At 43.4% G+C, this 21,954-nt stretch overlaps 1 protein-coding gene across 3 annotated transcripts in view; it reads left to right on the top strand.

Moving 5' to 3' along the window:
* Positions 1–21,954, top strand: part of UBE2O (ubiquitin conjugating enzyme E2 O) — a 66,062-nt gene that overhangs the window by 10,179 nt on the left and 33,929 nt on the right. Inside the window, exon 1 of one of the 3 annotated variants that reach the window (XM_042802663.1) lies at positions 12,550–12,568. The exons of the other annotated variants lie outside the window; for them this stretch is intronic. The gene's annotated coding sequence lies outside the window, so the exon portion shown is untranslated. Of the gene's footprint in view, positions 1–12,549; positions 12,569–21,954 lie in introns of those variants that run through there. 3 annotated transcript variants of the gene reach the window in all.

Below are 21,954 nucleotides of genomic sequence, written 5' to 3'. Positions count from 1 at the left end.
ATAAGGAGGAAACTTCAGGATTTTTTTAATACATTAATTGATATTTTTATCGCCCTAATGTGCCAGCTGTCAGTGTTTTGAGATCTCACTTTATGTGTAAAAAATAGACAATCAGCCTGAGAGTGTGTTACTGCCTCAGTAACTACCTTTTCACCCAGAACATCTGACCTGTGTAGCTGAATTGGCTTATTTGCCCCTTTTGACTCTGGGCCTAGAAACCTCCTCTATTTAGTTTTGTGTAGTGTTGGGGATTGTGCTGGTACATGACAGAAATATCTCATTTGGTTCACAAACGAAATCTGCCCCGTAATGGTAAATCAAAGTGCTAAGTAGATGGTGACTTTACTACAATGGAAAGTGCCAGGCAGGAGCTCCCAGTCACTAGTCATGGGCACCCCTGGCTAGTACTAGTCAGGGCGTCTTAAAGAGTTAATTGTTTGCTTTGATTCCTTGAATTAAGAAGCTGTGCCGGTCTTGATGAGAAAATTTGTAATTTCTAGCATAAACGTGCAAGCAGTTTACACCCATTTCTTCTTGTAAAAAGCAAACCTAGCTTCTAAATAGCTTCTTGTCTTTATAAATGTGCTATTATGTGGTGAAGCACGATCCTTTTCTCTTTTTTCACCCTCAGACTGTGTATCACTAACTTCCTTTGCCAGATACGCTCTTTCCCTGCTCATCTTGCAGCCCTTGTCTGCACCCACTCCAGCTCAAACTGTGCTTTCTTGATCAGAATTGGCTCAAACTGCCCTGATCAGCCTGGAGTACCTTGTTGAATGGTATTTATGTTTCGTTCCTGAGGCTGCTTTTATCTGAGCCCAAGTATTAGATGAAACTTAACACCTCCCATATCAAGCACTTTGCATTTCACAGGGGTATTATGTGATCTGCTCTTACATTTCTTGTTTTGTTGGGGATCTTGGAGAAAGGTTCATAATTTATAGGAAATAAATATCACAAATATGGTAATTGATGTGGTCACTACAGTGCATGTGTAAAATCCTTAATTGGAGGAATCTTTCTGGGTTTTTTCCCAGTGTTGACACTTTGAGCTTTGGAAGAAGTCCAGGCTAGGTTCCTGGCTTCCTATTAATCATGCTGTCTGTATTTATATGTATATTTTGTTCTGTTCTCAGTAACATAATTTAGTACCAGATTGCCATGCATAGATACTGGCTACCATTTGGAATCTATCTGCTCTTGCACAGTGGTTAAAGTAATTGTGAGTTGAATTATGTCTTATGTTAGCATAGTGAATGTGACCTGAGTGTGTGTTGCACTGTGTATTCTACTGTTTAATTGGCATTCAGGTGCAAACACACATTGTGTATTCACACCTAATGTCTCTCTCCCAGTAATGCTTTGGCTTTTGTTTCTGCCCCACACAGTTGCTTTCTCTTCAGATTACAGAAGTCTTTCTGATTAGCATACGTACAACCATGCAAGCAGGGCAGTTTTGTAGAGAAAATACTCTTATCTGAGAACTCTCATAGCTGGCATACTTGTAAAGTGAGCACTCACTGCAAAAGCTGTTTTTTTCCTTTAGTGGTTGTGGAGATGGTTGAAAATTGATGGTGAGCTCTACCTGTTGGGTTTGACAACCTGCATTTGACCTTCTTGGCCATAGCCAGTTGGGTAGACTGGTCTTATCACCCACCCTACCTCTGATAGTTACTATTGAGTGTACTTTACTGCCTGTGGTGACTGACATGAATGTTAACTTTCTCTTGTAAGAACTTAATTAATCTATTCTAATCTGGCATTGATAAGTGCTTGCTGTCAGGAGAGCTGTGATTAAGGGACTGAAAAGATCAGCTTTTAAAGGTGGTGTTTGGAGGGCAGATTCCTGTTTCCCTGCTCTTGGACCTGCTTCTCTAAGTGTTGTGCTCTTATGCTGCTAAGGGTGAGCATGTGGAGGGGGAACAAGCTTGGGGTGGAAAGCTCTTCCTTTCCAGAACGTGGATCCTTGACTGCTTAGTACAGTTTGGGCTAGTAAGCCATTTTGTAGAAGCATTTATGAGCAGCTTTACAAGTCTGCTGTGTGGCTTCTGTCTGCATCTCCTTGGTGCTGGAACAACCATGTTGATGTGATGATGGCAGCAAACCGAACACCCCAGGAGCTGGGGAGTCTGTGATACTTGTTCTGGAAAGCAGCCTAAGAAATCTTTTATGAAATGCCGTTTGTTCTCATTAATGCTGTTAACTTAGCTCAGCTACAATTCAGTTCAGATTGCCTGCCTCTGATATATAGTGCTGGCAGTGCTCGAATGAAGGCTTAAAACAAAAGATCAAGGATTAGACACAAAATGACATTTGCAGCATTATTGTCCAATCTGTACGTACTACTGAGCACGATAGAAAAGACATCAAATTGCAGTTCTTAAGTATTTGCTAGTTTGGCTCTTAGTTCAGCTGGTTCCTGCTGTGCTGTAAGAGGATCAGGTGTGTTACTGCTACTGCAGACAAGTTTGTTGTGATAGAAGGTATTTTTTCATAGCTCTTTCATTTTTATACCATTCTGCTGCTTCAGAGGCCCTTAAGTGTTCATGCCCTTTGATTAGGTTTCCTTTTCTCCCCACACCAGGATTTCTGGAACCTAAAGACCCTTTCTCCCCACCCATTTATCCTCACATCCCTTATCTTTGCTGTTTTCATTGTTTTCTGGGAGTTAGCATGTTTTCTGCTCATGAGAGAGAGGTCCCTATCCTGCTCTGGGCAGTGGCAGACCTGTCCGGTACTTTGCCTCTCTAGCTGGCAGGGCATCTGTTTGCCTTCTGTTTTTTCCAGTTTCATCAGGAAGAAAAAAAAAAAAAAGTAGTCCCTGGATGTTTTCAAAATGCTTAATTGGTTAAGTATGACCTTCTAGCTGGAGAGTGTTGCATCTGAACTGAGGAGTGATGTTGAGCTGTTTTTTTTTAGGCTTTCCTGCTAATGAACAATGCTGGTACATGAGCTAAAAGGGTGTATTTTCCACTAACTTGATTTAGGGTGTTTGAAATGAAGCAGGATTATCTGTGTTCTGAAGAAGAGTAACACAAAGGATGTTTATTATGCTCCCATGTGGAAATGAGGCTCCGGTAGGAACATTGCAAGGTTAGTACATGCTATTTGCAAAACTAGTACTGCTGCTTCCAGCTTAGCCTCATCCAAACATTGCTTTTGAGTTTATCTTACGCTTTCAGGAAAAGGCGGCACCTGTCACATTCAGCTACACTCTGATTTAGCAAAGTGGCAAATCTCCATTAGAGCTCAGGAAGAAGAAGAGCTTTTAATCATAAATGACAACATGAGGTCTGTGATTTGCACCCAGGCCTCAAGTGATGGGTGAAATTACCCTTCTTGACACCTACCTTACTATAAATAGCTATTTTAACTGGGGGCAGGTGCTACCAAAATGTCACTTGGGTTGAAACATGAGTGACGTGTTGAATGCATGTCTCTGAGCAGAGAGAGGCATTGTCTTGCTTTGTCTGATATATAGAAAGCTGCTCATCTCTGCCAAGAGATGTTGTAATGGTGAGATAGCTATTTATCAGAGCTGCACTTAGAAGTGTTTTGAAACTGTAATATTTTCTTGAATCATCGTGGTGCTCCATTCACAAAAGCTGCTGTTGCTGAAATGTCATGCTGATAGATGTGTATTGTTTTAATCCCACCTTACTCTACCACAAGTGATTGTATTTTGGGGGGGGGGGGAAAACCCTACACTTTTTCACTTCCCTACTTTTGTGTATATCACAAGGGCTTTTTTCCACTGTTATGAAGTGTTGTTTGAGTGCCCAGACTGTTGGTAACATCTAGCAATATGCTTTCTGGTGCAGTGTTCAAGTATCTTCACAATTCTCTTTTCATAATTGTCCTTTGAAAGAGTAAGCTATGGTGACTTCCCCATTGAAATACTTACCCATCACATGCCATCTCTGCAGTATTGCTGTGGGACTAGGCTTCTGATGGTGAGGTTTTTTGCAAGAGGTAAATTGCAGTTTGTCTTGATCCATTCAACCCTGAAGTGTTACTTGAACTTTGTGGAGAGGTCTGTAATTGGTGCATGTGGTAAAGAGAAGTAGGATTCAATTGCAAATTTTACTTGCCTTTATCACAATCGCTTTCAGAGATCATCACTGACTCTTGAGATGAGAGCAGCCGCTTCTTTTGAAACTTCATTGGCATCTTTTTTAAAAGCTACTGTATCAAAATCATTTCTGCTAGTTGAAATAGATCTGGGACTTCTGAATTACAGGCTTTGACTTTTAAGCCAATTTCTGATCTTCAGGCTGTTCCTGTTCAGAAGGTGTATGGCACTTGAATGCTTTAACACTGAGGTGCTTAAAGGCTTCAGGTGGCTGGTTGGAGAAGTTGTCTGGTGAGTGCCTTTTTGCAGTTACCATTATTGCTTTGTGAGCTAATAAAGTATTGATAAAAATCTCTGGCACCCAGAGCCTGCAGAAGTTATCTCTGTGTTGCTCGGCTTGTGACTGTCAAGGAGTCTTAGTGGTGACACCTGTGGGTGATGTAATTGTGGTGACAGTGTAATCCCGAAAAGGTTCTGGAATGTGACTGTGGCAGAAGACTCAAGCATGATGGGCAAGCATGTACCACACCACCATATAAATGATTTTTAGTAATTCCCAGTTTTGTGTTACCATCTCAGCCTCGGTTGCTGACCAAACTGAAAGCTAGGAAGAACTCTGTATTTGGGGCTGAATCAACATGTATGCTTTGTCCATGGAAGACACGAGTGTGGTAAGAATACAGTTGGAGGCTTTATCCTGATGGGTACAGAAATCAGGGTGGTAAGAATTGGAGTTTCCTTATTAAAATCATTTCACCCAGAAAGGTGGCATTTGCCTCTTGTCTTGGGTTGAAAATGCAGATTTCTGCTAGAACTGTATGGCTGTCTGCTATTCAATTAATAATTTACTAATTATTGCAGTACTTCAATACAAACCATCCATCAGTGCAACCCTTGCAGGCAGGGGATGGTTTCAGAGATGATTTGTATTTCTGCTGGGACTCTGCCACAAATGGTTTGTGTTACTGCTGATCAGGTACACAGAAGGAGACCCCCTTGTTACATTTCAGCTTAAATATAAATGTTGTCTTAAGTTTCCCTAAAAATCTGGAGTTAAACTTCTGAAACAGGTGAGTGGGCTCTTCATATTTTTAGGTAATTAACTTTATCTTGTTATAAACTAAACATTGACAAAAGTAAAGAGGTAAGATCAGTTTATGGCATGCTTAGTATATTCAGTGGCCCTTGAGGATGTCATACAACAGGCTCCATAAGTCCTTCTGTACAGATTTTCAGTGAGATTTTTTATTTGTTGTTGTGTAGAGAGTAAGTAGCTCTGTGGGCAGACAGCCCCTTATGGGTTGAAGCCTTTGGAAAATCTATTTTCCAAAAAACTGCTGCCTCCAGTTGCTTGTACTCCAGGCCAGAGTAGTTAGTTAATGGCTTTGTATTCACAGGTTATGATTCTCTGGCTGAGATTTGGAAACAAAACACTTACAAATGGCAAGGGAAATGGCAGTTCTGCAAAGGGCTGTGTGAGGAAAGGGAAGAAGATTAGCAGACTTCACCTCCTTGTCCCTTGCTGAGACTGTCGTTCTCCAGTAGAGTATGGTGTGAGCACATGTTTGCGCACAGCTGCGTTGGGGGATCTTTGCTTCACTTCCCCAAGTCCGGTGCGTGGGATACAGGAAAGTTTGGGAGCAGATGTGATGCTGAAAGGGCACTGGGAGGCTGAGAGGTGCCGGTGCTGCAGCCAGGGAGTGGGATGTGGTAGGAGGGGTGCCTGTGGTGGTGGTGGGTCCTGCTGCAGTGCGAGGCTCACGCCGGTCCTGCGGTGGGTAGCCTGGATCTGGAGGTGGCTCCGCTGCCAGACCTGCCCTGTCTGCTGGCAAGTGCAGGCAAGACCCTTCTCATGAGCATCCACCAGCCTGTCTCTGTAGAGCTGCTCTTTTGAAAGAAAAGGAGTTTATACTGTAACAAAGGAGAGGGTGTGCTTGTTTCCTTCCAGCTGGAGGGAACTTTAGGCTTGGTGTCTCCTTAAGTTTGTTCTGTTTGGGATGATGTGAACAAAAGGGAAAATCGTGGGATTTTTTTCATCTGTGGCTTTCTTAACACACCCCTGGTGATCTCAAACCTATTTCTGTGCAGCATAATCCTGGTTGTTTTATGACAGCTTATTGTATGCACATTCTCTGTGCACCTGCTGATCTCAACTGCTTAGTATACCAAAACAGGAGTTATTTTTACTGCTGTCAGTATTGCTGAGCTGTGCAGCGTTGGGCGTATCCTGTTCTGCATCATGCATCAACAAAGCTAACAGCTTTCGGAGGTATCAGGGATCTTTATTGCTGGAAGTGATGGAGAGGGCAGAAAAACTATGTGGTTTAAAAGAGCAACAGTTTTTACAAGCTAAATATCTAAAAGTGTTACAGGATTGAAAAAAAAAAAAAAAAAAAAGTAAATCTGAAACATGTCCTGATGGAGAGAATACGGTGATTGAGTTAGTGTTTTCCAAAGGCTGGGGCGGTGTGGTGTGTGATTCTGTCACTGCTTTTTCTAGCCCTTCTCTGTTCCTATTGCAGCCCTGACTCCCATGGCCTGAGCTGTTGTCCCTGGAGCCTGATGCCCTCCGGGCTGGCGGTGTGCCTGCGGGAAGCCCTGGGCAGCTTGGGGGAGCCCTGAGGGTTGGGGCTGGACATGCTGCCCCAGAGCAGCTTTGCACAAATTCCTCCTCTTTTGAGCCTTCTCTGGTGCCTTTCTGTTTTCTGGGGTTTTCTTAGGGTGTTTGGGGAGGATGTTGGTGAGTTGTTTTTTGGTGGGTCTGCATTAGTGGAGAGGTTGTATATTGGAAGCAGTTTGAATTTCCCAAAACTTTTAGGAAACAAGGGTAAAATGTAATCCTTACATGTGAGTTGCTGCCCCCCCTTTTTGTATTTTAATGCAGCCGGTGAGTGTGTTTGTATGTTCTTTTTACTAATGGCTCATAGGCTCCTTTCCTGTGAAGACAAGAGTTAAGGTTGCTGACAACCCCAAAACCTTCTCCTGATCTTGACTGCATTACCATCAGGAGACAACCCCTTACACAAGATAAAGCAGCCGGCCAGGCTTACTGAGGGTATGTGGAGGCTTTGGTATTCATGGACCCCAGTGGCCTCTGGAGCAGAGGGTACTGGTCAGATCAGGCTCCAGATACTCCCTGCCCTTATTTGAACTTTGTGGATTTTTTTACCACTCTCTTGTGGAGCTTCTGTAAACTGTGTGTTATCTGAAGAGACATGAGGCTGCTCCATCCATCCCTGCTGAACCCTGAAAAAATGCTGGAGCTGATTAACGTGGCACGTTCCCTCTGGAGATGGGCCTCCTTCGAGCAAAGGAATGTAGGTCATGGTTAAGTATATAAAATGAAAAAAGACTCCATTGTAATAGCAGCATTTCACCTAGATAATCCAGTGAGGTCCTTGCACTAATAGAAAACCTGTTCTTACATATATGCTATTTAATATGACTCATTAAGCAAACCTAATTAAGTAGCAGCTTCAACCCTACCTAATGCCATGGCACATGTGATTCTTAAGGCTTTAGGGCTGGCATCCTGACCAGTGCATCCTCCTGTCTGCCCTGTTTTCTCTGTCCAAATCGATATTCTCAGCCTTCAGTGCCCAAGGCAAGGGTAAAGGAGGGAAGCAGCAAGGTGTGAGGCACCATTAAATACCTGATAGGATAAAGGTAATGTTGCATACATGGCTACCCAGCCAGGCACATAGCTCCAGGGTAATAAGAAATGAATCCAGACAGATGAATTAAGTGGGATGGAAGCTGGCTCTGCAGAGAAGAGGGTGCTCTGTGTTCACTGCATGAAACTGTTGCAAAGGCCTGTGTCCTAACATGCAGGAGATCTCCTAATGCACACCTGAGAAGGGGTGTATCCAAAACCAAATATGACAGAAAGACAACAAATGTGTGTCAGCAGTGAGTCTGTGGCTGGTGGTTATATTATGCAGATGTTCACAGTTGATCTTTGGCTACAGGATTCTGCTGCATCAGGTGCTTTCTGTTTCTTTTAGTTTGTGGTGAAAGCACCGTCTGTCACTTCATAGCAAAAGTATCCCTTTTGCTGCTCTTTCTGTATACTCAACATACTATTAAATCTCAACAATATATTGAGTACTTAAGTATATATTTGAATATATGCAGAGTGTATACCTTCAAAGGGAGAAGTGCTGTGTTCTTGGCTTATTATTGCCCACTATCTAACAGTGCACCTGATTTTTCGTAACTACCATGTTCAACCACAGCGCTAGCTGCAGTTCAGTGGCTGATGACACAGTACTTTTGCATGTGCATAGCCTGCAAAGCTGGAGAATCTTTTTCAAGTAAAAATCACTGTTGCAAGCACAGGAGCATCCTGTTAGTGGCTGGTCTGACTTGGTTTGAGTTGCTGCTGGAGGTTACACATCCTGTTCAGGAGCCTGCCAAATCTGAGGAGTATACAGTGGCAATTAATGACTAGGGGCAGCTTTAAAGAAGAGCTTAGTTTGTATGTTTAATTAGGAATGACAGGCCATATAATGCAGCCTAAGGCTTACCAACCCATGGATCCTTCCCAGAACGCGGCTGGGGCTCAGCACCTCGAAGCAGTTCTGCTTACGGTCGTGCTAATGCTGTTCAGTTCATGCCACGTGGCTTTTCAGTGACTGAAATCTGCTGTCCAGTCATTCCAGTCTGCAGTCGCAGGCCTGCAGCTTTGTCCCCCTTTCAAGGGTTTGCAGGACAGTCCTCACCATGGCATTTTGGCAGTGCTCGTTAGAGGCAGAGTTCAGTTAACATCCATTTTGCTGGAAGCAGGGAAAAGGAGGCAGAGCACTGCTCCAGCTGTCAGGAGAGCAAAGCGCTCTAAATCATCTTGCGAGGGTATTTTTATAGTGTTTGCAAACCTACTCTAACTGTGTTTATGGCTCAATGTTTCACTGAGGGTGTGACGGGCTGAAATCCCTCTATTACAACTGAAGTCATTAAAGCAAAATGTATATGGCACATAACAAAGAGTCGGGTGTTAAAGCAAAATGTGTACTTTTCTACTGTATATGTGCATAGCAATATATCCTCAAAAGAGGTCATTTTAGGAAGTAGACATCAAGTGAATTACAGTTCCAGGAAATATGGAGCTTCCTGTCAAAGATAACTGACTTGGTTTGAGGTGGTAGAATGTATTTTGCAGATGGGGCTATTGATTAGGTGTTCACCAGACTGTATTCTTTGGTGTGTAGATGTGGAGGCATCCACACATACAAAGCATACATTTGGACTCATGACACTGTAGGGCCAGGAATCAGTGGCTTTGTAATTGATTAGCTGCATCATTTGTCCTTAGTATTTTTATTTCTTTAAGATACTCCCAAGAGGCTTGTCAGCACAGGTATGATGCAAGCCTCACTATTGCATCTGTGCTAGAAATCTAGTGCCTTTCTGCTCTGAAAGGCAAATGCTTTTTTTTAAAGGGCAGGGTGGGGAATAAAAAGCCTCTCACTGACTAGCTGTGTGTCTGGAGGCAGAATTGCTGACTTCAGGCAAACAGGCTTTTACTGCTTTTTGCTCATGCTGTCTGGAGTGACCACTTATTCCTCTAAGGGCATCCTCAGCAGAGCTACTTGCATCCAGTCAGGTTACACCTGAGAGAGTCTGCGGAGGCAGTGAAGATGCTTAAGATGGAAGACCTCAGCTGATCTCAGACCTTAGGCTGAGCTAGCAGGTCTGAAGGAGGGGTGGAAAGGATAGGAGGAGAACAAATGCAGTTTATAAGTGTACAATATTTGACAGAGCTGCTGAGTCAAACATTACATCCAACAATGCCATTTTGGCATCTTTTCTAACCAGATCTGCACTGAAATACCTTACAGGTGATGCAACTATCTGATGTTTGTCATATTAGGCCAGGAAGAGAATAGAGCCATGTTCCTGTGTTCCTGCTGAAGGGGTACAAATTCAGAGAAGGATTTTTAAAAGTATCTGCTAGAAGCAGCCTTCTGATATATCACCAGAGGTGAGGGATGCAGCAAAAAGTACCTTAAAACAGTTTTAAACCCCAGTTAGGAAATTCTGATACTTTACTCTTGGGCATTTATGTGAAGATAGTCAGCTCTGAGGTGAGTTCTGTTAACAGCCAATCTCCTCTTGCTTGCCTGTAAGAGGTGACCTTTTAGAAATGTTTTCAGTGAAGGGGCAGTTCCAGATTTCTCTGATACATTCCTCATGTTAAAAATGGAAGATTTCATGGTTTCCTGCTTGCATTAGAAGTGTGTTACTCCCCTGGGGACTCATCCGATGCTGGGTCTCCTAAATGCCTAAGCCATTCTTGAAAACTGTATTTGAGCATCTTGGGAGATACTTTTTCCCAGTAATATGTGATTGTGATTGTTGGGTTGTGTGGTGCTGTAGAGCATGTGTGGAGTTCAGAAGTGTAAAGATGTACTCCTTCAAGAAGTTTACTGTTGCCTGTATGCCATGTCCAGAGGAAAACCTGACCGGCAAGGATTAATGCAGGTATAAAGTATTTTGCCCATAAAATCAGTGTACAGGGAAGTACTTAATAATCAAACTTTAGCAGGTTTAAAATGGGAACTGTGTGTACTTCATACAAAACCAGGGAACATCTGGCTCTATTGCTCCTGATTTCTATGCCATTGCTGTAAGCACTTACTGTGTTTCAGTGACTTCTATGATCCATCTATATATGTGCTTTTTGGTTGTTCAGTTGCTAAGGAAGGGATGAGGGAGAAAAGATGATTCCCTGTGCTATAATCTTGAATTACTGTCACATCAAATGTGCTGCTGAATAACTGAATGGATACCTGTGGAGTAATGAGGGGAGGAGAGTGGTGTTTCCATGCAGATGTTGGCTGTTTTACTGGGTAAATGCTGTGTTGTCTTAGGTTGCTGGCACAAAATTGGAGAGCTTATGAAAAATGGTTTAGAAGTCAGCCTAGAAAACACCTGAAGGCAAAATGATGTAGTGTTGTATGATCACACTAATGGGTTTTAAATATGATGTTGAAAGCTTTGTGCTCTGGCTGAGATGGTAAGGAAGAAAAAGTCCACTAGACGTAGCTGTGCAAGGGGGGGTGAAACAATGCTTTGCTCTAGGAGTATTACATCAGACTCTGAAGGACTTTTACACTTATGTCCCTATTGCATCACTGCTATCATCGATCCTGGTGAGATTTTTTCAGAGTTACTGAAGTGAATTGAAGGTTGGTTGCTTGCTTCTGTACTATGGAATGCACAAACAGGAGGCAGTGAAGCAGTGAATTAAGCCTGCTGTGGCTAGGAGATGTTTTAGTCTTCCCTCAGCCATTCTGCAAGTGGTGAATTCACTCCTTGAATAAAAAGGCATGTAACAGTGCAGGGGTTGCAGAAATTCAGTCGTTAAATAACTCGGTCTCTGTAGCCTGGTGTATGGATTCAGTAGGGGCTGTTTCTTCTCTTTGTAATGGCCAGTACAGCATTTATGGGGGGGGTGGGGGGGTGGGGTGTGGAGGTAATTGAAACTCTCAGTGAATAGAAAATGCAGCTGAGGTTTTTTGGGCAATGATGCAATTGTGCTGCATTGTCCCAGTAGCATTCACATACTCTCTTCTGCAGTGTGAGCTGGGGGAGTGGCTTTGCTGTTTATCAGGAATAAATGCATGCACGGGGAACCCACACTGTCACTGAATTTTGGGTGGATTCTCTGTAGTGTTCCAGAGGTTGCTTGAACTGGTTGTAAAGGCTTTGATTTTTTTTGTTTAAACCAGTATCTGACTTAACTGTGGATTCAGCTGGTTCAGAATGCATGTTATTTAACAGAAAGCCTTTGCAGAACACTTGCAATGTCTTGCAGCTAGTGTTAGCCATTATACCTCTTAAAACATGCTTGTCTTCACTCTGTGAGAGAGATGACCCTGGAACTCTAGCCTGGCTGTGACCTGGCAGTGATACTGGTTTTCTTGAGATCTAAGCTTCAGAGTTCCCCCTGAACACTCATAATCACTCACCACAAAAACTGCCCCCATCTCCAGCCTGAGCATCCTATATTTCTCGGCTAAGCTAGCAAATGTACCCAGGTCCTGATCTGCTTCATTGAATCCACTGCTCTGCTTCTCCTTGGGCTTCAGACGGAAGCAGAGCATATGTAGCAGAGCAGTAAGGCGCTGCAGTGTGTTTGGGGAGTGCGTTCTGCATGTGATATCAACCCAGAATATTTCTCCAGGGGGATGATCTCATTTTGGAGCAGACATGAAACTCGGAGAAGCTACAAGAGAGACCCGTCAGCTCCATGCACTCACTGCCCAGGACTGACTTGGGAGTGTAGCATGACACAGCATTTGCTGTGCTTTCAGCTACAGCTATTTATACATTGCTTTTCAGTGTTTGTCTCCTCTAGGAGATTCTGTACTTGATAAAATAATCCGGCTTAAGTTTATTACATTTGCTACAGGACCTAGATGAGTATTTTGGCTCTGTCAGCGCTGTAGCTCTGCGTCCAAACGTGGCTGAATGTGAGGGAATTTCATTGTTAAGGTACGTCGGGATTCAGTCCCCTAAAGCAATTTGACCTGCAGACTGAACCTGCATTGGGTCTTAATGCGTGAACCAAAACTGGCCCACTAGGGTTTTAAGGATAATAGGCTAATATCTTCCCTCTCTCCTACGAGAGAAAATTGCTGCAATTGTGAAACATTACTGTCTGTGTTGGGGGGAAGGGACTCCTGTGAGGGTGGTAGTGGAGGCTCTGGGTGAAAGAAAGGGAAAGAAGAGTGGGCTGTATTACACTAACCATCCTGTGTCAACCTCCTACGTTCGGGTGTCGCATGGCTGACATCCTATCAAAGAGCTCTGTCTGTGTCCAGAATTTTAAGCAGCTTTATAAATAGTGTTGCTCAAACTGCCTGTGTGTGCAGTGACTGTGAACGACTAGGGTAGACCAAAATATTATTGGTTTAATTTTGAACCAGTCCAAAAACTGGAGCAATAAAGAGTAGAAACCTGAAGTGCAGGAACACCCATGGGTTATGTTCCTCTGCAATGCAAAGCACACATCTGGGGGAGGGGGGGGTCTGTCAGAGGCAGCATTGCTGGAGATTGCAGGCTGTGAGACTTGCAAAGCACAAATACATGAATCTTGTTAAGGCATCTTAAAACCATCCTTTCTCTCCTACTTGCCTGCTGTCTTAAAGCTTCTTGCAGGTTATGCTGTCTCTGAATAATTGTGAACAATTAGAAGCTAATTTAAATGGCTGGTTTGTATTCACAGCAGCAGCATATGAGCTAACCAGCTGGAAAGCAGACACGGTGATTTTCTGTTGATGTGTCTCCCTCTTGTTCCCTGGCAGTTTTTGCGAGGTGGATTTTCGCTGTGGGTTAATGAGGAGTTCTTCCTGCACACTGATTGCAAGGGGAGAGGGGATGCTTTGTTCCTAGCACAGAGTTACCACCAACCTAGCAAAGTCCAGTTTTGGCTCAGCAGAAGAGCCCTCCCTGGTTTGCTCCAGGAGTGGAGCAAAGGAATATTTTTCATGGATACATTCTTTATGCCTATTCCAAAAGATGCAGAAAGGTGTGATGCACTTACTGTGCCTCAGGAGTGAATTGGTCAGCACTAGTCACACGGATTTCCTCGCAGCATCCTTTTTATCCTCTGGAAAGGCAGATGGACGTTTGAGCAGCCCCACTCTTTCTTCCAGGCCTGGCAGTGTGCCCCAAATGGCACTCAGTGGCGAGTGACTAATTTCTACACCGCTGATGCTGTCCAGATGGTAACCCCAGCCCAGTCCAGCAAGAAGGTGGAAAACCTGTTGCATAATAACTGCCATCTCTCTCCCAAGGCAACAATTTGAGGAATCCTTTTACTTCAGTTAAATGAAAGAGCTACTGCACAGACTCTTTGCATTCAGAGGAGCATAGCTTAATTGGCAGACTAAAACAGTGCACTGTTGGGGATCCCAAGAATCGAGACTGGTGGCTGAAATGGGCTTCTACTCTCTCCCTGTCACAGTGGTTGGTGTTAGCATCCAGGTGAGCTTCTCCTTAGGGGGAGTCTCTTCTAGCAGTCAAATGCATCACAGACCTTGTTAGATACTGCCAAAAAGATCAGCACAGCCATTGCTTTCACCCTGGACGGTCAGGTATTCACTGAGGCTTCCCCAGCCATCCCCTTAGGTCCTGTTTGAACTGGGCACCGCTTGTCAAGCTGGGCTTGGGCATCTGTAGGGGTGCTGTGCTCCTCACAGCTGTTTCCTTCTTGGTGGGGTTTGCTAGCTCTGACCTGTGTTTCAGATGAGGCTTTACTCAGGGAGTGTTGAGACAGTCTGTCTGTGAGAAGTGTTGGCTGACGTAGAGGCAAAATGTTGTCTAGTTTTCTGCTTACTGCTTCCAACCAGCTTCTGCTGTGTCTTTAACTGCAGTCTCATGTGGGTTTTTTTCAGGTAACAGTGCCATCTGGTGCTGGAGCACTGCTCTTTATCCAGCTTTTCTCAAATTCTTGAGCAGAGATAGTAGGACAGTATTGCTTTTAATCAGCCATCTTACTATAAGAAAATGGGAGGAGGGATTTCCTGTAATAATCTGTGTTGTAGGGACGTTGCACCTGGAGGGGAGATCCTTTAGGCATCTCTTGTCTTTTCTATTAAGCAACTGATTTTCCCAGAACTGCTATACCCAGAAGACTGGGTACATGAAGCAAGAAGTATAAACACTGAGAAGGGGGATCATACCTTCTATGATAAACTGCTGCTCTGAAGAAAAACCCTATGTTTAGATTAGCCCTGTAATTGGGGACATCTTGAAAGATTCCCCATAGGACTCTTAAGTGGCTTACTGCTAGACTTACTAGTCACTAAATCTTCTTTTACAATATCTTTCCATATTTTGTAGTCACAGAGGTGTATTTTTAAACTTTAGCCTTCCATATCTTTATGCTAAGCATCATGATCGTGTTCATTCTTTCCGAATTACTTTTCAGGTCTCCTCTATGGTTTTGTAAACCTCTTTGCACACACAGGGTTTACTATGCATTCCCAGATGGAAAGACCTGGTTATTGGTTGATATGAGTGAGTTTATGGGATGTAAGCCCATTTAAACAAGTAATTCACCAGCGCTTGATGACAAGATTGGACAGAGTCAAACTTTTCAGTAACTCTTCCCAACTGCACTGAAGATAATTCTTGACTGTTGAGTCTAGAAAGCTCAGTAGGCTGTTGACATCCTCTTCCTTCAAGCCAGAGCTGTCACTTTAGGTACCATGTTGTCTCTGCTGCTTTACCCTTTCTTCAGACATCTAACTCAGGCTCACATGCGAGTGGGTTCCCTGTTGCCACATCCCTTTTGTGATGAGTGGTGGTGCTCAACTTTTACACACGTGAGATAGAAATGTGAGGCTACAGATGCTGAAAAGCTGAGAGTTGTTGCTGCTTATAGGTGGGATTCACCTTGCAAAGCAGAGAGCAGGGTGGATTTCTGTAGCTCTCCTTGTTCTACTTCCAGGAGCTCCCTGTCTCCCAACCACATTGCTGTCTCTGCTGGGAAATGCTCCCAAACCTCCTTCTTTTCTGTTAAACAATAACCCAGTAACCTTGATGTTGTCCTGTCTTTCTTCTCTTCTACTTTGTCTTCATTTTTAGTTGGGTACATTCTCCAGGCCAGGGCATCTGTCTTGCAGTGTTTTACAAAATGGCATGTAAATTTGCAGAGCTACAGAAGTGATTTATTGCTGATATAATAAATAATGCTTGACAGTCTTAGACAAGGGAAATCCAAGTGAAAGATTTACTTTTACGAAGCAAAAGATTTACGTTAAAGCAGCCAGATTCCTCTGCTCCTAAAGCATAGCATTTACCCACTTTATAATTAAACTGAAATTTTGTTGCATCCAATGATTTGTTCAGACTTTTTAGCCAAATTCCACTTCTTGGAAAAGGAAAGTAGAGCCTTTCAGTGTTTTTCTGCCAGAAGGCTCCAAGGTGATATTTGTTGGGGGGGGGGAAGATGCTGCAGCATATGGCTGAGTGAAGGACCAGACTGTGCTGCGGCAGGAGTTTTGTACCTACAGAAGATGGAAAGATATTCTGCCACCACAGAATTTTACTAACCAAAAATAACGGGAAGGGGGAAAAAAACCCAACAGGTAGGGCGATTAGAAATGTGGACGTGGACAAAATTAGATACAAGTCCACTGCAGATTCTGGGAGCTTCTGCCTGAAGCTGCAAGGAACTCAACTGAGTGGCACAACTTCAGGTTTTTGTGTCTTCATAATATGTCATAAAGACAAATTAAAGAGCTGTCAGTTTATCTTATGAGAGCTGCAGGTCCCTGGGGAGGCTTGCTCTGTTGGGAGATTATAAAAACTAATGACACAGCTGGATTTGGAAGCTGCCTGTGTAACAAGCCTTCCTGCACTACTAGCAGTGTTGAAAGGAAACAGTGATGTGGAGCCAATGATTTGATTCTCGTTTTTCAGATTGCCTGATCTCCTGTGAGTGTTGCAAAGGTTTCCTGCCTCTGCTGCCTTCCATGCAGTCACCTGCTGGGTATTTCCTAAGTGACTGTAGAAGATCACAGGTGCTGCATCTCTGGCAGTCCAGTAAACAATTGGTGTGAAATTTGATAAACATTCATGTTCTCTTAGTACAGAGGCTTTAAAGCTGTTGTAGACATTCAGCTGGTGACAGGCAAGTTTATTTTAGTTAGAGCAGCGTGCAATGGCCTGGGGCTGGAAGCTGCTGTGCTTAACCCTACCAGTGATGGGATCTTCGTGAGCTAAATTAGGAAATCCTACTTTAGATCATGTGTTTTCCTTGTTTTCTGAAAAAGTGGTATGTCCACACACTGTAGAATTAAATCCACAGTGGTATGCTGGTAACAGGCACTACTTGGGGTAGGCTTAGTGGTGAATCTTTTGTGCTGCTAGCTGTGAATGTGCTGAATGTTGGATGATTGGCAGATTGAGATCTGCTAGTTGCACAAACAAAAGAATTGTAATATGTTATCAGTTGACTGCCTGCAGGTAGAGCTACATGGGATGTGAAGCTGTCTTGATTTCATCTTGGCTTCTGTAAAGTCCTTTAAAGTATTTATTTCAGCTGTGGGCATTGTAGCATTTCCCTACCTGTGCTGTTCTTCCTGCAGCTGAAGTTAATCGTCAGCCTGACCTTTTGCAGAAGGGTGTTTTGCACTGCCCAGAACAGCCTCATGAACAAGCTTTTGGACTCTTGCACTCAGTATAGGAAACAAAAAATCATGCTCACTGTCCTTATCCTGCTTTGACCAATCCAAATGGGGAACTACATGTTCCTGAATCAAGGTTTTTTTGTTAGTTAGTTTAATACAGGCCATGCTGAACAATTTTTTTAATTTCCTGGTGCAATTCCTAAGTAACTCCGAGTATCCTTTTGTAATTCTGTAAGTGCTTTGAGATGACAAGTGATATCATGATATTATGAAAATTCAGAATGATGTTAAGAAGCAAAAAGTCTAAACACCTAAATGCATCTAAAGGCATTAGTTACGTGGCAGAGCGGGGACCAAGCCTGTCCTAGGGTGTCGGGAGCTGCATGCCACTCTATCTGCTACTTGATCAGGCAGAAGCCTAGACCTTGTCCCCAAAGGTCATGGTTCTTCTGTAAGTAATGCAACAGCCTCCACAACCTTCTGTCTCAAACAGATTTTGAACTTTTGTCTGGAGGAGCCACAGACTGTGTTCCTCCCATATAGGAGTAGCCAGGAGCTGTCATGGGCTGAACTCCTGTGCCAATCAGTGCAGAAGATTTAGTCTCATAGTTTTGCAGCTGCATCCCTCAAGGGTTGTTTTTAAAACTCTCCATATTATCTAGCTCATTGTTCATCTTTTCTAGGTAGCAGAATTTTCGTGCTCAGGAGTCTTACGTTTCTCTTAGACTTTCTTTTGCCCCATTCTCCCATCTTCCTTCCCCATAAAACCCAGCTTGGTTGGAAACCTCCAGCTGTTAGAAGTGAACCAACTTGTGCCACTTATGTCACAGTGTGAACGAAATCTGAGCTTCAGTGGGATTCTCTGCTCTTGCTGCTTTATCCTCTCTCCTCCTGCTTTTTAGATGGCTTGTGTTCAATGTGATATGATCAACGTAACAGAAGTCTTCCAAGGGAAGTGAACTTCTTATGTGGAACATATTTTCCTGAGTAGTATGTGATGCCACTAGTAATGTGTTGATACTGAAATTATATTAAAAATATCTTGGCTTCAGATCTTCTGGGTCTTTGAATTTCTGAACCTTTGTCATCTAACTCTGTGTATCCATGCTATATTTGGACAGCTGACTTGCTATTTTAGATGCCTCATTTGGATTTATATAAAAACAGCTTGTGTTGGGATGCTTGCTACACTACTGTTTTAGCTGAAGTGAATTTGGGAGTATAATCAGACCTTAAGAGTTCAAAAAAAAAAAGGAGGGGGGGGGATGGATGTTGACTTGGGCTGGGTTCTGCCAAGCCCACTGCCAGCTGTGCTCTCCCCTGCCCTGCCTCCATGGGCACTGGTCCCACAGCCGCCCCTGCACCAGGGCTGCTGAGCTGCTCCAGGTTACAGCTGCCCACAGTATCAGTTGGCACTGTTTTTTCTCTTAGTGCCCAGGACTAGAGCTGCTGGTGTACCAGGATCTGCTTCATGTAGGAAGAAGGTTTCCCCTTAACCGCTGGTAAGAGCCCTTCTTTGGAGAAAAGGACCTAATAGTTTTCAGGTTTAGAAGCCAGGCATGGAAATATGGTACACCATGTCCTGCTTCACGTGCATTTCAGGTGCTGAGATGCAAGGTCATTTGAAAGACCTATGAGGAGCCTGTCTGTCAGCTGAATGAAACAAGACTACATATTTTCACAGCACTGGCCCTTTTGATTTAGCTTTAATTGATTAGGGAGCATCCTCTGAGTGGGTTCCTGGGTTTGGAGGGCTCTGTGTGCCTTGTTATATGTTGCTGCAGTAGAGTGCTTTCCCTATGATTTGCTCTTAACCTGTTTTTTTTTCTTTTTTCTCTGAGCATTCATGCTACAAGTTTCCATGACAACTTCTAAGCTAACATGTAGGTGCTGTCCCTTCAAAACAAAAATACTAATGTGGAGATTGTAGGACACTGGCAGTTGGAGTAGGTGACCTGGAGGGATGTCCCAGGAAGGGGATTAATTTTTAGCTTTAGAACAGATTCAGTTGACTTGTCAGGAGCACTCTAGTGCAGTTTAAAAAAACCTTGATATGTGTGAGACTAAAATCCTAACTGTTAAACTTGGACAGAAACCAGATATCTAGTTCATCTCTCCTCCATCACGACATTTGTCCGTTAACATGCTAAAGAAAAGACAAGTGTGATGTGTTTTCTGTGTATAAAACCTTGACTTGACTAAAAAGGAGGCCATAGAATGGTAGTACATCCAAAAGGCATTATTTATTACTTCCTCCCCTCATTCTTTTAGTCCCACTGAGAGAACTCACCATCCCTATTACAAGACAGGCTTTATAAAATTGCAAGTAATTTTTTCTTTTTTACTTTTTTGTTTGCAAATGTAGGAGGAGAGCCTGGGAACAGTGACTTAGATGAGATCAGTTACACAAAATGTATGAGGAAAGTGCTGGGACATATGAGATAGAGAAATAGCCTGGAATGAATAGCAGTTGCAGGTCTGTGAAGGTCAAAGCCCAGCTTCCCTGCCCTCATGGTGGTGACCACTGCTAGCAGAGTCCTTGCTGAATTCAAATGGCAGAAGCAACTTCCATAATTGATAATCCACTTCTGACTCTTGAATAAATATCTCAACCATCATATAGCAGTTCAGGTAAATGTATAGAGTTTCATCTCCAGCACTGTGCTTGCCTCCATTTTTTTGTGGTGCCTTGTATTCCCATTTTTATAAGCAGTTACCAAGGGAGGGTGGGTGTGTGCTGCTTTTTCTCCTCCATCCTTATGTGCTTATTCCCAGAGCTCTTGTTTTGGAGGATAAAATCTGGAATGTGTCTGGAATAGAAACTGATGTTCTCCTCATCACAGTGATTGTGTTGGAGGTAGAGGCTGTGGGATCACACTAACGCCCTCGAGCCAATTTTATTCTTTATTGGTCAGACATTGCAGTTAGATGAGACAGCACTCGCTGAGCCTGAACTTTTAACAGTTTACGTTGGTATTGGCAAGCTTTGTACTGGATCAGGTGTCATCTTCTGTAGCCACGGTGCACTTCTGTAGCCAGGGTGTATCACTGGGTAGCTGAGCAGAAATGCAGTTGTAAATCCACAGCCGATCCAAGTGGAAGGTGTGCTCCCAAGTCCATGTGTCGCTGGGTGTTGAAGATCAAGGAACTGTGATCTGAAGTTCAGCCTTGGGCAATGATGAATCAGTGACAAAGTCTCCTGTCTTTCCTGGTGTCCAAGCATGGGTTGAACCTGCAAGGTCCACTGAGTAGTCAGCTCCTCTGAAAGCTGGTAAGGGAGCCTGTACAAAAGCTGTGTGCTGGTGTATTTGAGACTGTATGTAGATGTATTCAGCCTTTAAAATTATGGTTCCCTTCTGCGTTTAAGCTTGTCTCCCAGCTTTTCTTCTTGGGTTGTTCAGAGCAGGGGACAGTAATTATCTCCTGTGGCAGCACTGCCAGCTTGGAGTTAAGTGTGGCAGTAGCAAAGCCAAATGCTGCCATTTGCAGGCAGAATTACCTTTTATTTCTCCTAAAATAAAATATCAAGACTCCTGCCCCATGCAGAAAAGAGACTGTATGGGAATAGGAAAGGAAGAGATGTGCTGGCAGTAAGCATGTATGTGTTGTATTTTCCCTTTGGTGGATAAAATATTGCAGATGTGGGAATGAGACTTGTAGCTGGAGCCTGTGTTAAAGGTGTTTTTGTCCACTGTTAGGTACCAATGATGTTACAAGCAAGTCTGAGCAGCTACTTAGTGAATTTAAGCTCTGCTTTTAAATATGCAGATAGTGACCATGGATTTATGCCACTGCTGAGTACTTCCAGTGCTGGTTTTGTTTGGTTACACACCAACCAGGGCTACTTGTCCTTATATCAATCCCAGCAACTGCAACTCTTCTATTATTTGTCGCTAAACTTCAGAAGTGATTGCTACTTACTTATCTGGCACTATACTTGGCACTGCTGGCTAGTCCAAATCATCAAAATAGATTGCTCTGGTTTTGATCTCTTGTCAGAAGGTAGCTGTTGGAGAGGAAAATTGGCCCCATGTGTCTCATTTGCTTTACAGAGTTGAGAGGTTAAACCCAGAGAGTTACAGTGTGAGTTTAGCCCACCCCTGCCCAGGGATGCTTATGGCTAGCTCCTGAATTGTTTGCTAAAGCAAGGATCCAGTTTACTGTCACAGACATATCTCCCAATCTCTGCAGTTAATACAAAAAAAAAAAAAAAAAAACCAACACCCAAACCACAAAGATTTTTCTTCAAATGACAACTTTGTGATAAGAAATTAGACAAATGGTTTCAAGCAATAAACTACCAAGGTTTAAGGAGTCAATTCTCAGCAGCTAGGCAGAAATGTCTGTCCTTCTCTCCTAGTCAACCTTACTTCATTTTCAGTGAGGTTACTCAGCTGAGAAGGGGGACATTCTCCTGTTGGTGCTTGTCCTCTATGCAGAAATGAAAATTTCTGTACTACTGCTTTGTTGGTATGAGAGCATTGTCAGACCTGGTGCGATATCAGATGCTCTCCAGATTGCAGCTGGTGCCTTTTGACTAGTAGATCTGCTGTGGAGCTCAGGCATTGATTCAGTGCTGAGCACCAACAGAGCATCTGAACAGTGGAGGAAATAAATGGGTGCCAGAGCTATTCTACCAATTCCTTTTGTAGTTGGTGCTCTAACCAAAGTAACTGACTCCTGGTGGGTGTCCCTTTTTGCCTAGGTTAAATATTTGTGCAATGATGAGTGACTTTGGTT

This window comes from Tyto alba, unplaced genomic scaffold, assembly GCF_018691265.1.
Source record: "Tyto alba isolate M040663 unplaced genomic scaffold, T.alba_DEE_v4.0 Super-Scaffold_39, whole genome shotgun sequence".
NCBI classification, from domain to species: domain Eukaryota; kingdom Metazoa; phylum Chordata; class Aves; order Strigiformes; family Tytonidae; genus Tyto; species Tyto alba.
The sequence above is the reverse complement of the archived record's forward strand: the minus strand, read 5'-3'. Positions and strand labels throughout refer to the sequence as shown.